The 13,816-nt window shown below is 37.3% G+C and overlaps 1 long non-coding RNA gene across 1 annotated transcript; it reads right to left on the bottom strand.

The window, feature by feature from the left end:
- Positions 1-12,408: 12,408 nt before the first annotated feature.
- Positions 12,409-12,721, bottom strand: LOC104247419 (uncharacterized). Its single transcript, XR_011402917.1, has 2 exons — positions 12,627-12,721; positions 12,409-12,511 (listed from the first exon to the last, which is right to left on the bottom strand). It is a non-coding gene; the product is annotated as an uncharacterized lncRNA (long non-coding RNA).
- Between the last annotated feature and the right edge of the window lie 1,095 nt (positions 12,722-13,816).

Below are 13,816 nucleotides of genomic sequence, written 5' to 3'. Positions count from 1 at the left end.
ACTGATGAAGGTTACAAATTTGTAATCACTAAGCAGTGCCCAGAAAAACCTGAAAATGCTACTGATGATCAGGTTAAGGCCTATGACAAATGGGTTAAGGCTGATGAGATGACGCGATGTTACATTCTTGCCTCTATGGCAAATGTTTTGCAACATCAGCATTAGTCTATGGGGTCTACTTATGATATGATCAAAAGTCTCAAAGAGATGTTTAGTGAGCAAAATCGTGCAGCTAAGCAGACAACCATGAAAGCCCTTCTGAACACTAAGATGGTTGAAGGATCATCGGTCAGGGACTCTGCCTGACAGTTTTCAACAGTTTCGCTTGAACTATAATATGAACAAAATGGATTTGTCACTAACGAAATTGTTGAATGAGCTACAAGCAGCAGAATCTATTATCAAATAACAAGCTCCAGTTGTGGCACTCGATGTTAAGAAAGCTTCGGTTTCTAAGTCGAAAGGCAATAAGAAAAAGAAGTAGGCTCAAAAGGTTCTGGCACCTGGTGGTGCGGTTGGTGTGAAAAAGCCCAAAGACAAATGCTATCATTGCAAGCAACCTGGGCATCACAAGAAGCAATGCCCTGTCTATCTGGCAAAGTTGAATAAGCAAGATAATTCAAATTTAAATGTTGTTGAAACTTGTTTAGCGGCTGTTTCTACCATGTTTTGGTGTATAGATTCGGGAGCCACTAATCACATCTGCACTACTTTGCAGGGGTTTCAGAAAACGCGACGGCTAAGTGAGAAATAAGTTTGCGTTTTTCAAGCCAATGGCGTACCAGCACCAGCTTTAGCTTTAGGAGATATTAGAGTTTTGTTTAGTAGTGATAGAGTTTTAGTTTTAAAAGATGTTCTCTATGTACCTTCTATTAGAAGAAATTTGATTTTGGTTTCGAAAATAATGGATGCTAGTTATAATGTTTATTTTGCTAATAACATTGTTGTTATTAAGTTTAATAAACGTTTTATCTACACTGTTGCTAGAGTACATGACTTTTTTATTCTTGATATATCTCCTCATGTGCTACAACAACCAAAAGAACTAAATAACATTAATCTACCACATAAAAGAAAACGTACTTCTGAATTGAGTCAAACTTATTTGTGGCACTTCTAGGCCATATAAATCTAAATAGGATTTCGAGATTGGTCTCTGATGGATCTTTGAGTTCATTGAAAGTGGAGTCACTACCAACATGTGAATCCTGTGTAGAAGGCAAAATGACCAAGAGACATTTCCCCTCAAAAGGAAATAGAGCCAGTGATAAGCTAGAATTAATTCACTCTGATTTGTGTGGTCCTATGAATATACAAGCAAGAGGCAGTTTTGAGTATTTTATGACTTTCACAGATGATTACTCAATATATGGATATATTTATCCGTTGTGACGTAAGTCTGAATGCTTTGAGAAATTCAAAGAATTTAAGACGGAAACGGAGAAACGACATGATAAATATATTAAAACATTGTGATCTGATCGTGGTGGTGAATACCTTTCTGCGGAATTCATAAAATACTTATCAGATAATTGAATTACATCTCAATTATCTACCCCAGGAACACCACAACAAAATGGTGTGGCAGAAAGAAGAAATAGGACCCTTATGAAAATGGTTAGATCAATGTTAAGTTATTCCGATTTTGCCTTCTTCCTTTTGGGGATATGCTTTAGAAACAACAAACTACATTCTAAATCTGATTCCCTCAAAGTCCGTACCTTTAACTCCAATAGAATTGCAGACTGGGCGCAAGCCAAGTTTATGACATATTCGGGTTTGGGGTTGTCCAGCACATGTGCTAAAAGAGAAAGCGGATAAATTGGAATCAAGGACAAAAGTATGCATTTTTATTGGATATCCAAAAGGAACTAAAGGCGGTTTATTTTATTGTCCCAGAAGGTAATTGTTACGACAAATGCCAGATTTTTAGAAGAGGACTATCTAACGAACCATATTCCTAGAAGTAAACTAGTTTTACAGGAATTAAACAATGGAGTAACTAAAGACTCATCTCTAGAACGTATCCTGGAAGCCAGTATTGACATACCACTGCATTATCGTAGTGAGAGAAATGTCAATAGGCAGCAGATTACACAAGAGCAATTGCCTGACATCTCATTACCCCAAAGTAGTGGGAGTAATGTTGAGCAACCTCAGATTGTTGAGCAACCTCAGATTGTTGAAAAACCTGAAATTGTTATGCAACCTACACTCCAGGAAGAAGTTAATGATATCTCAGCACCGCAAGGTGTGGAGGATAATATTGAGGCTTCAGTTCCAGGAAATGATGTTGTGATTATGATATTTAGCTTAAAGTATATATATTTCTATGTATATCGCCTCATATTTTACTTTTATTTCGTGAATTTAGGATGTTAAATGTTATGATTTATATTAATTTGAAGTATTTTTACTTGTAGGAATGATTCGGGAGCAATTGGGGGATAAACGCACAAGATTTGAGCTAAAACGAACAAAATCGGGAAAAATGTCATTTGGGCGCCATAGGTAGCGCCTGGCGCCACCTGTGGCACTAAAAACAGTGTTGGTAAATTGGGCAGCACCCTGGTGGGCGCCTGGCATCAAGTTGGGCGCTGCTGACGTGGATTTCATCCAATTTCGCCCGGGACAAGGTTATTTCAGCCCTAGACCTACCCAACATGTATAAAAGCAAGAATAAACCTATTTTTGAGGGGAGAGATGCACTTAGGAGGGAAAAAACACACCAAAAACATCCAGGAGCAAGAACATCTCAGAATTCTTCATCTTTTCTAGTATTTTCAATTGATCAAAACTTATGCAATTGTTTGATTACATCATGAGTGGCTGAACACCCTTTGTTCTGGGGTTGTGATTTAGCCATGAATATTGATTTTCTTGACCTTGATTATAATTCACCAATATATGGTTGTTTCTTCAATTCTGTGTTTAATTGCTTAATTGTCTGGCCAACAGTTAGTTTCTATTTACTATCTATGATATGCTTGGGATAGCTGTGTTTAGATTAGAGAAGAATTGAAGAGAGCATGATCTTAACCCTTAGGGGAAGCGGATTTGTGGTTAGGATAGGAATATACCGAGTTACCGTACTTAATTAAATATCGTAATCCTAATGTATTCTTAATAGATTGATTTCATAGGAATGTAGGCATTAATCTATAGAGAATAGGTGAGTAGTACTTCGGGAGAAGGCTATGAGAGCATTTATTGATTAATTAGCAACCATGAGTGGATTATATAAAATGGAGAGTTAATTAGAATACAATACGAATGGTGAATCGATCACAACCTTGGAATACTCGTCTCTACTGAATACACAACAATCAACTCGTTACTTGATAATTTAGTTATTATTTAGAATCGTAGTATAATATAATCATATTAGTTGACTTTGATTTTAGATGGATTGAATAACAATTTTAGTGATTTAGTGAGTAGTTTATACAAGTCTCTATGGGTTCGACACTCAACTTATCATTATATTACTTGTCGACCACGTATACTTGCATGTGCATTTGGGAGAAACATGTTTTTAGTGTCGTTGCCGGGGACTTGAATATAAACTACTTTCTAGTTTTTGCTTTAATTGTTTATTTCGTCTAGTCTAAAGTTACTTGATTGTTGCTCTAATCTCAGAAATTTTGATTGAATGCGTAGGGTCAGAAGCCAGGACAGACTCAACGGCTTTGACCCCGTACATGAGAAAACATTTCACAGGAGGTTGAGGGAAGCAAGGGATACAAACAATATTCAAGCACTCATTCAATTTCCTGTGAACATGGAAAAGGAGCAACATATGGTTGTTCAGGAGGTAGCAATGCCTAGTATTGCTAATGTTACCTCCAGCATAGTGAAGCCTAGAATCACTGGGCACTTTGAGCTAAAACAGAGCATGATCCAGCTACTTCATGCAAATGGGCAGTTTATAGGTCTTCCACAAGAGGATCCACATCAGCATATTCTGAACTTCTTAGAGATTTGTGATACTTATATCACTAACGGGGTCACTCCAGATTATGTGAGGCTCACACTTTTTCCATTCTCTCTGTTGGGCGAAGCTAAGCGATGGCTAAAGGCAGAACCAACTAATTCCATTACATCATGGAATAATTTGGCAAGAAAATTTCTAGCAAGGTTCTTCCCTTCAGGCAAAACTGCAAAGATCAGAAGTGAGATAGTTGCCTTCAAACAGAAAGTAGGGGAATCTTTATACCTAGCTTGAGAAAGGTTCTAGGGGCTACTTAGAGACTGTCTTCATCACAATCAGACGAATGAAGTGTTAGCTCACACTTTCATAGAAGGGCTCCATCCCCAAACAAAAATTATAGTCGGTGTTGTAGGTGGAGGTCAAGTATTGGAGAAAAGCTTCGATGAAATTTATGCATTATTGAACAAATTCTCCAAAAGCAATCCGGATTGGCAAGGAGAGATGGGTAGGAACATGGTATAAAAATTACCAGGGGTTCTTGAATTAGATGTTGTCTCAGCATTGTCAGCACGGGTCTCTACGCTGACCAACCAAGTCAATCAGATGACCATGATCATTAACAAGCAACAAACCCAACCAGTGCAACAAGTTCAAATATTTTGTGAAGTGTGTGGAAAGGGTCACATGAGCAATCTATGCAGCAAATCCAGAGTCTGTATAGTTTATGGGTAATGCAAATTGAGGCCAAACAAATCAGTATGGGGACACTTACAATCCCAACTGGAGGAATCACCCAAACTTCTCCTGGGGTGGAAATCAAGGCAATCAGAATCAATACCGGCCTCAAGCACCTCAACAACAATCCAGACCACCTCAAGCTTAACAACAAGCTAGCCTTGAGGAGATGATGAAGAAATTGATGGCCGACCAACAAACTTTCAATCAGAAATTAATAGCAGATCAACAAACTTTCAATCAGAAAATAATGGCTGATCAGCAGGCTCAAGCCGCAACACTGCGAAATTTGGAGCACCACATGGGCCAACTTGCTAGAGCCCAAAATACCAGACGAGTAGGGGCTCTTCCTCGTGATACTGAGCCCAATCCTAATGCTCAAGTCAATGCGGTTACCTTGAGAAATGGAAGAGAATTAGAAGAAGTTCCAAAGAAAAAGAAGAATACAGCTCATCCTGAAGGAGAATTAGTTCCCAAGCTAGTTGAGGGGAATGAGAAAAATGATAAAGGACCCGAGCCAGTAATTGAGACTAGTCCACTACCTCTGTTTCCACAAAGACTGCAGAAACAAAAAGATGATGCTAAGTACAAGAAATTCCTAGATATTTTGAGCCAAGTGAGTGTGAATTTGCCTTTGGTGGAAATTTTGCAGGAAGTACATAAGTATGCAAGGTATCTCAGAGATATTGCGGCAAACAAACAAAGACATGCAGAGTTTGAAATAGTTGCACTTACTGAAGAGTGCAATGCTAGAGTTCAGAGTAAACTTCCTCCTAAGTTGAAGGATCCTGGGAGTTTCACAATTCCTTTGTCTCTTGGAAAACAAGAAGTTGGTAGAGCCCTATGTCATTTAGGGGCTAGTATAAATTTTATACCATCCTCTTTGTTCAAGCAACTCGGATTGGGGGTGCTTAGACCTACTACAATTACTTTACAATTAGCAGATAGGTCATTAGTTATGCCAGGAGGAATTATTGAGGATGTGTTAGTTCGAGTGAGAAAGTTTATTCTTCCTGCTGATTTTATTGTTCTTGATTATGAGGCAGATGAGGAAGTTCCCATTATTTTGGGGCGACCATTATTAGCTACTGGTGGAGCAATTATTGATGTGAAGGCAAGGAAATTAAAAATGAGAGTTGACGATGAGGAGGTCACTTTTAATGTTACAAGGCACTTAAGCTTCCTAAGTATTATGAGGACGTGTGCATGATTACTGTGGTCGAATTAAAGGGAATAGAGCAGAGTCAGTATATGAATTATGGTGATCCAAATGGGACAAGTGAGTTAGAGGAGGTGGTGTTTCCAGCTGATCGTGTAAAGATGATTGAGAAAAGAGCTAGAGATGAAAGAGGAGACCTTCCGAGAGTGTGCAAAAAGTCTAGACTTCATGGGAGAAAGAAGAAGAGAAAGTGCCCCGCCTGAGCAGAGTAGCAAAATCGTGCCACGACTATAAATAAGGTACTTGTTGGGAGGCAACCCAACATGTATATCTTTTATTTATTGATTATTTTTTTAGTATCAAGTTTTGTGTTATTTTTATTTTGCAGAGTAGGGGAAGTCTGAGTACCCAAAGTTGAAGCTGAGGAGCATGTTTGAGCTTAAGTGTGGGGTCGCCCCGACCCTTAATATTGAGGATCATGTCCGAGCTACGCCTGAGAGGGTCTCAGGGAGTATTTCTCACCCTTGTTTTAATATTTCTCTATGATCATGCATCGAGGACTATGCATAATATAAGTGTGGGGTGGGGAAACTACTTTCTGAAGTGATATTGTATAAAAACTACTTTTTTATTTAGTTTTTCTTTAAAAACTCGTGGTAGACATAGTCTTGTTTAAAAAATAAAATAAATAAATAAATAAAAACGAAAATAGAAAAAAAATAGAAAAAGTTCAGATTTTTCCCGACGATGGATCTTTTGGACAATTTTCTTAAGGGATAAAGTCCGATTAAAAACACCAAAAAGATTTTTTGTTTTTTAGGATAGTTAGGCAGTATTCCTTGATTTTTCTTTGGGCGCTGGTTCTTTTCCAAGGGTGTAGCTCGAAGCGGGTACTTTATTTATTTTTTTAGGAGTAGTTTAGGAAAACACTAAGTCGCTCTGAGATATTCATTGACATGGTTGATGCTGGCACATTAGGCTATGACATACATTCTATTTTTCCGTGTATTTGGTTTGAATTGTGAAGCCTAAGTAAAGTAAATAGCCTATTTTGTGACGCCCTTTTTCAGTTATTTGACTCGTATGCCACATAGTGCAATATCGCTTAAATTTCTCAATTATGTGTGCTTTCTTGACTTGAGAGTTGAACAGAACCGTCTTGATTGAGTCATGTGCAACGTGTGTGTAAGGATTTGTGATTTTCTGTGCTATCCTATGTAGACTAGAGCTTGCCCCGTGTGTTAATTGAAGCGAAATTGTAAGTTGTGCTAATCTAGGAGATGATGTAGGTGTTTTCTTGCTTGATCATGGATGTACTTGTCACATAAAAATAAAATTTTCTGTTGCTAGCCCCTTTGAGCCTATAGACCTTTTCTTTGGCAACCACATTACAAGTCATATCCCTATTTTGTTCTTAATTTGATATTGATTGAACCTTTACCTCCTAAGGCACTTAGTCGCTAAAAGAAGTAAGGTTAGAGATTGGGGAGTAGCTTTTGGGTGGAACCATGGAAGGGCCTGTTGGTGCACTAAAGTTGAAATCAAAAGACACTAGCCAATGAACCTTAATGTATGGAGTGTGTGAAAAGAAAAAAATAATAGTTTAAATAATGTAGAAAAACACATACACCTCCAATTCTTATTGATGTGTGCTAGTGGAAAATAGAAGTGCTTAATTGAAAAGAGGGCTATGTTGCATATGGTGTGTGGCAAGTGAATTTTGAGAAGAATATGTGCTTGAATTGTGAATGTAGTGTATTAAAGTGCTTAGGAGGGTTAGTCACTATCTCTAAATGTATCATACCCGTCCATTGGCCTACATTACAACCTTAAAGTCCTAATTGATCCTAGATTTGACTAGCTTAAATTAGTATAAATATACACTACGGGCAAGCTTATGATACGATCACGGGATGCATATGAACTCTTTGTGAGAGCGAGTGAATTTGGTTCACTTGTGTGATGTCCTTAAATTATGTTCAAAAGCATATTTGAATGTGTGAAATCGTCTATATTCACTCTTTTGTTTGTTGGTTAGGGCACATGATCTCATGAATGATTGGTAATGTTGTAAATTTTCTTGTTGAGTAAGTGCATGAATTGAGGGTGCTTAGTAGTTACAAGTCGGGTTTTGAGGTTTGGTGGTGACAAACAGGCTGTTGAAATTGATTGCATTGAAGAGTTATACTTGGGCATGCTTAAACGGGAAGAATGTGAATTTTTGTGTGTCCATGCTTGTGTGCTGGTATTGATCATAGTCAAGGGTATCGTGTGTGGTTAAAAGTTGAAGTGCTCCTCTATAATCGATACTTTGTACGTAGTTGAGGGTTTATTAGATTGTCCCATTGCTCGAGGACGAGCAAGAGTCTACGCGTGGGGTGTTGATGTTTAGCTTAAAGTATATATATTTCTATGTATATCGCCTCATATTTTACTTTTATTTCATGAATTTAGGATGTTAAATGCTATGATTTATATTAATTTGAAGTATTTTTACTTGTAGGAATGATTCGGGAGCAATTGGGGGCGAAACGCACAAGATTTGAGCTAAAACGAACAAAATCGGGAAAAATGCCATTTGGGCACCACAGGTAGTGCCTGGCGCCACCTGTGGCACTGAAAACAGTGTTGGCAAATTGGGCAGCGCCCTGGTGGGCGCCTGCCACTGGGATGGGCGCCGTTGACGTGGATTTCATCCAATTTCGCCCGGGATAAGGTTATTTCGGTCGTAGACCTACCCAACACGTATAAAAGTAAGACTAAACCTATTTTTGAGGGGAGAGATGCACTTAGGAGGGAAAAGACACACCAGAAACATCCAGGAGAAAGAACATCTCAGAATTCTTCATCTTTTCTAGTATTTTCAATTAATCAAAACTTATGCAATTGTTTGATTACATCATGAGTGGTTAAACACCCATTGTTCTGGGGTTGTGATTTAGCCATGAATATTGTTGTTTGATATTAGCTTGATCTTGATTATAATTCACCAATATATAGTTGTTTCTTCAATTCTTTGTTTAATTGCTAAATTGTCTGGCCAGCAGTTATGTTCTATTTACTATCTATGCTATGCTTGGGAAAGTCGTGTTTAGATTAGAGAAGAATTGAAGAGAGCATGATTTTAACCCTTAGGGGGAATGGATTTGTGGTTAGGATAGGAATATACCGAGTTACCGTGCTTAATTAAATATTGTAATCCTAATGTATTCTTAATAGATTGATTTCATAGGAATGTAGGCATTAATCTACAGAGAATAGGTGAGTAGTACTTCGGGAGAAGGCTATGAGAGCATTTATTGATTAATTAGCAACCATGAGTGAATTATATAAAATGGAGAGTTAATTAGAACACAATACGATTGGTGAATCGATCACAACCCTGGAATACTTGTCTCTACTGAATACACAACAATCAACTCGTTACTTGATAATTTAGTTATTATTTAGAATCGTAGTATAATATAATCATATTAGTGGACTTTGATTTTAGCTGGATTGAATAATAATTTTAGTGATTTAGTGAGTAGTTTATACAAGTCTCTGTGGGTTCGATACTCAACTTATCATTATATTACTTGTCGCCCACGTATACTTGTGTGTGCGTTTGGGAGCAACAAATTCAACAACAAAATTAGCCTCTACCTGTAGTGACTCGTCGTAGTGGGAGAATTATTAGAAAACCTCTTCGGTTTGCACTCTTGGGAGAATCTTATGATAGAACCCTGAAGAGCCTAATACAGAACCTATTAATTACGATGAAGCACTGCATGATACAGATGCTGATAAATGGGTTGATGCTATGAAATCTGAAATGGAGTCCATGTACTCCAATCAAGTCTGGGATCTTGTAGAACCACCTACAGGAGACAAACCCATAGGTTGTAGATGGATCTATAAGAAAAAGAGAGGAGTGGATGGAAAAGTGCAAACTTTTAAAGCTAGGCTTGTTACAAAAGGGTTTACTCAAAAAGAAGGGATAGATTATGAGGAAACTTTTTCGCCGGTAGCCATGCTTAAATCCATTAGGATTATCTTATCCATTGCTGCTCATTACGATTATGAGATCTGCAAATGGATGTCAAGACCGCTTTTCTAAATGAAAGTCTTGATGAGTGCATCTATATGGCACAACCAGTTGGTTTCATAGAAAGTGGCAATGAGCACATGTTATGGAAATTAAAGAAATCCATTTATGGATTGAAACAAGCTTCTAGGGCACGAAACACTTGTTTTGACGCATCGATTAAGACCTTTAGTTTTGATCAATGTAAAAATGAGTGTTGTGTTTATAAAAAGTGGAATGGAGATAAAGTTATATTTTTGGTTTTGTACGTAGATGATATTTTGCTCATAGGAAATAATGTGAGCATGTTGAATTCAGTAAAGGAATGGTTGTCCTCACATTTCGATATAAAAGACTTGGGACAGGCAGCACATATCCTTGGGATCAAGCGTATGCGAGATCACAAGCAAAGGATATTAGGCTTGTCCCAAGCACTTTATATTGATACTATTCTCACCAGATTTAGCATGCAAGATTCCAAGAAAGGGTTTCTCCCCTTTAGATATGGAATCTCTCTGTCAAAAGATCAGTCCCCAAAAACGACTGATGAGATAGAAAAGATGAAGGCGGTCCCTTATGCTTCTGCTGTAGGGAGTCTTATGTATGTTATGCTATGTACTAGACCTGACATATGCTTTGCTGTTGGCATGGTTAGTAAATTTTAGTCTAACCCTGGTCGAGAACACTGGACTGCTGTTAAGCATATAATTCCTTAAATCTACCTCAGGATATGTTTTACCTTAGGAGGTGGAGCCATAAGTTGGAGGAGCATCAAGAAATCATGTGTTGCTGATTCCACTATGGAAGCCGAATATGTGGCTGCATCTGAGGCAGCTAAAGAGGTTGTTTGGCTCAGGAACTTTCTGAAAGAGCTTAATGTGGTTCCTTCGGTTCAAACACCAATTGTACTTTATTGTGACAATAGTGGTGCAGTTGCAAACTCAAAGGAACCAAGAAGCCATAAAGGGAGTAAGCATATTGAGCGTAAATATCACTTAATTCGGGACATAACTCAGAGAGGTGATGCAAGAGTGTTGAATATTGCGTCTGATGACAATTTGGCAGACCCATTTACAAAGAGCTTGACACAAAAGATTTTTGATAAGCATGTAGAAGGAATGGGTGTTAGAGTAGTAGACGCATGGTTATGAGTCTAAGTGGGAGATTGTTGGGATATACTATTAACCATGCGGTTTAGACATAGTATTATATTTTATTCTTCATGGAACAATTGTTTATTTAATTTATTCAATTTAATAAAGTACTATTTTAAATAGATCATTTGTTACATGTGTGTCCTTTTAGTTATGTAGTAGACAATTTAGTGTATGGGGTCTTAGCTCATGCACAGAAGATTAAATTGTTGGTTCTCATAATTAATAAACTATGTTCACAGATATTGTTGGAAAAAATATCTTGATGATTGTAGCACAAGATTATTGTATAATTTATCTTGATTATGAGAGTAGTTTTACTCCAACTTCTTGTGCTAGTATACTTAGTGTATATTGAACGGACCAAGTAGAGAAAAGATGTTTTTGTACTGAATATATAAAACATTTTCTCTAATTCATTAAATGAGCTTATACTCCTAATCTTGATATAATTATTATGATCAATGTAATTTGTTTATTGTTTTGATTTATCAAAAGGTACGACTCTATCTAGAGTTAGTATATGCCTAATAGATTGGACAATAACGAATAACATTTGTGAATAATAATTAGATGATAGAATCCATGGCTCGACTTTGGGTTTGATGATACCCCTTTATGTAAGATTATCAGTTTTCATGTGAAAACCCGGCCGGTGGATTTTGTATCCGTCACATGAAATAGTTTAAGCGGAATTATAAAGGATTTAATTAGTTAATTGAATTAAATTTTCAGTGATTTAATTTAATTAACTGGTATTTGAAATCTTAACATGGGGAGTTAAAATAAGTGTTAATGAATTTTCGAAATTCATATTGAGGAATTCAATTGCAGTTTTTTAGTGGAATAAATTGTAATTAATTATAGTAAGAATTAATTCATGCTAATTTTGAATTAATACTATAATTAGTAGCCTCTTATTATTTCTGTGGTCCCTGCTATACCTAGTAAAAACCTGGACAGAGTTGGGTAAAAAGTAGCTTGGGAGAAAAGTTATCCTTTTGAGTTAGAGTAGGATTCTACTTGCATAATCCTACACGTTTTTGAGCCCCTATTGTGGCTTAATTTCGGGTCTATTAAAGGAAGACTAGTTTCACCTAATAACTTACCTTACAGTTATATTGTTCTTGCCCACCCAATATCAAAATCGTCCAAGGTTTTACTAGGCAAATAGCAGAAGACTACAACCTTGGATTCTTGTTGCTTGGAAGGTTTGTGCAACTACTTCAAGAGGTTAGTGCTTATAATCTCGTTATTATTGCGTTGTCTAGTTTACATGTATTTGATGCCTGGTTATATACTTGCTTCCGTTGCGCATGATCTAACAAGGGGTTCGCTACTAGTTCCACTGCAATGGTCAACCTTTTGCGTTGCTCAGTTGAGAGACCGTTTACTCCTGGCAAACCAACTAAGGCTGATCTTAATGGTGTAAGCTCCACAAGTTCCATAACTTCGTCAACAAACATCTGCACAGGATAATAAATAGGAAATGTCATATGATTTCAACCTTCTTTGTTGTGTTTAACTGATTTTTGGGCGAGAGATTCATGGTATGGAAGGAAATTTTCAAAAGGTGTGAACCTTTCTAGTCCTTTCATCAACATCATGAGGTAAACGCAGCCAAGCTGAGTATACTAATGACTCATGAACTGTAACATGAGGTGAATGGATATCATTCTGCTCACAGTATCCAGATATACGTGCAAATGTTTCTTGCTTCTTAGTATAGCCAGAGATCTTGATACTACCCTCAATATATCCTCCTGTTTTTCTTCCAGCCAATACATCCATTAATGTTGTTTTTCCAGCCCCACTAACTCCCATCAAAGCTGTCAAAACACCGGGCCGGAAAGCTCCACTTACACCCTTCAGAAGTACCAATCTATCTTCAGTGGCGCCCTGGTTTTTCATTTCCTGGACATATTATTGAAATGAAAAATTAGCATCAGTAGTTATTGATCACTAACAATTCCTGGCTAGTTACCTGAGGCATGTCGACAGAGTATATAACTTCATCAAAGGTGATGGAATGCGGTTCAAATGGAAGAACCATTCCCTTTTTCTTACTATTGGACTGTTCTTTCTCATTGTTAGTTGTTTTGGCATCTTCACTGTCTTTTGGTATCATAGCTTGCGGCTTGCCAAACGCTGTAGATAATCATACTAAAAATTCGTTCTTTTTTGCCTTAGGGAAAATTAAATGGAGAAATTAAATGTGGCACAAATTCATTCATTTCAGGTCCATTATAGGTCACTTTCCCAGTAACCTGATTTTCACAACCAAAAAATATTCAGAAAATTAGAATTTGTTGTTTCGTTACACACATTTAGTTTTGAGTTTAAATTCTATGCACTGACGGTCTATTGTAATTCATTAATTCATAGCCTAGGAAAATTAGTAACTGATCTTTACACTATCAGTATATATAACTTAAATCCGTTTGATACGTAAAGCTAATGGTCTTACCTTAAGGGCAGGGTCAAGCTTTCCAGCCAAGGCTATTAATAGAGTAGTTTTTCCAGAACCTGGAGGTCCTAAAAGCAAAGTCATTGTGCAAGGCTTAATGATACCACTCACATCATTAAGAATAGTGAGTTTCCTCTTTTGATTTGGTAGGATATGGAGAGAGGTCAACATTGTCTAAAAATAACCTACTACTATTGATGGCAAATCTATCCCAACTCTACAACAACAACAACAACAATCCAGTATAATCCCACATAGTGGGGTCTGGGGAGGGTAGTGTGTACGCAGACCTTACCCCTACCCT

The sequence above is a fragment of the Nicotiana sylvestris genome, chromosome 10 (assembly GCF_000393655.2).
Source record: "Nicotiana sylvestris chromosome 10, ASM39365v2, whole genome shotgun sequence".
Lineage (NCBI taxonomy): Eukaryota > Viridiplantae > Streptophyta > Magnoliopsida > Solanales > Solanaceae > Nicotiana > Nicotiana sylvestris.
This window is presented reverse-complemented; position numbering and strand designations above follow the sequence as displayed.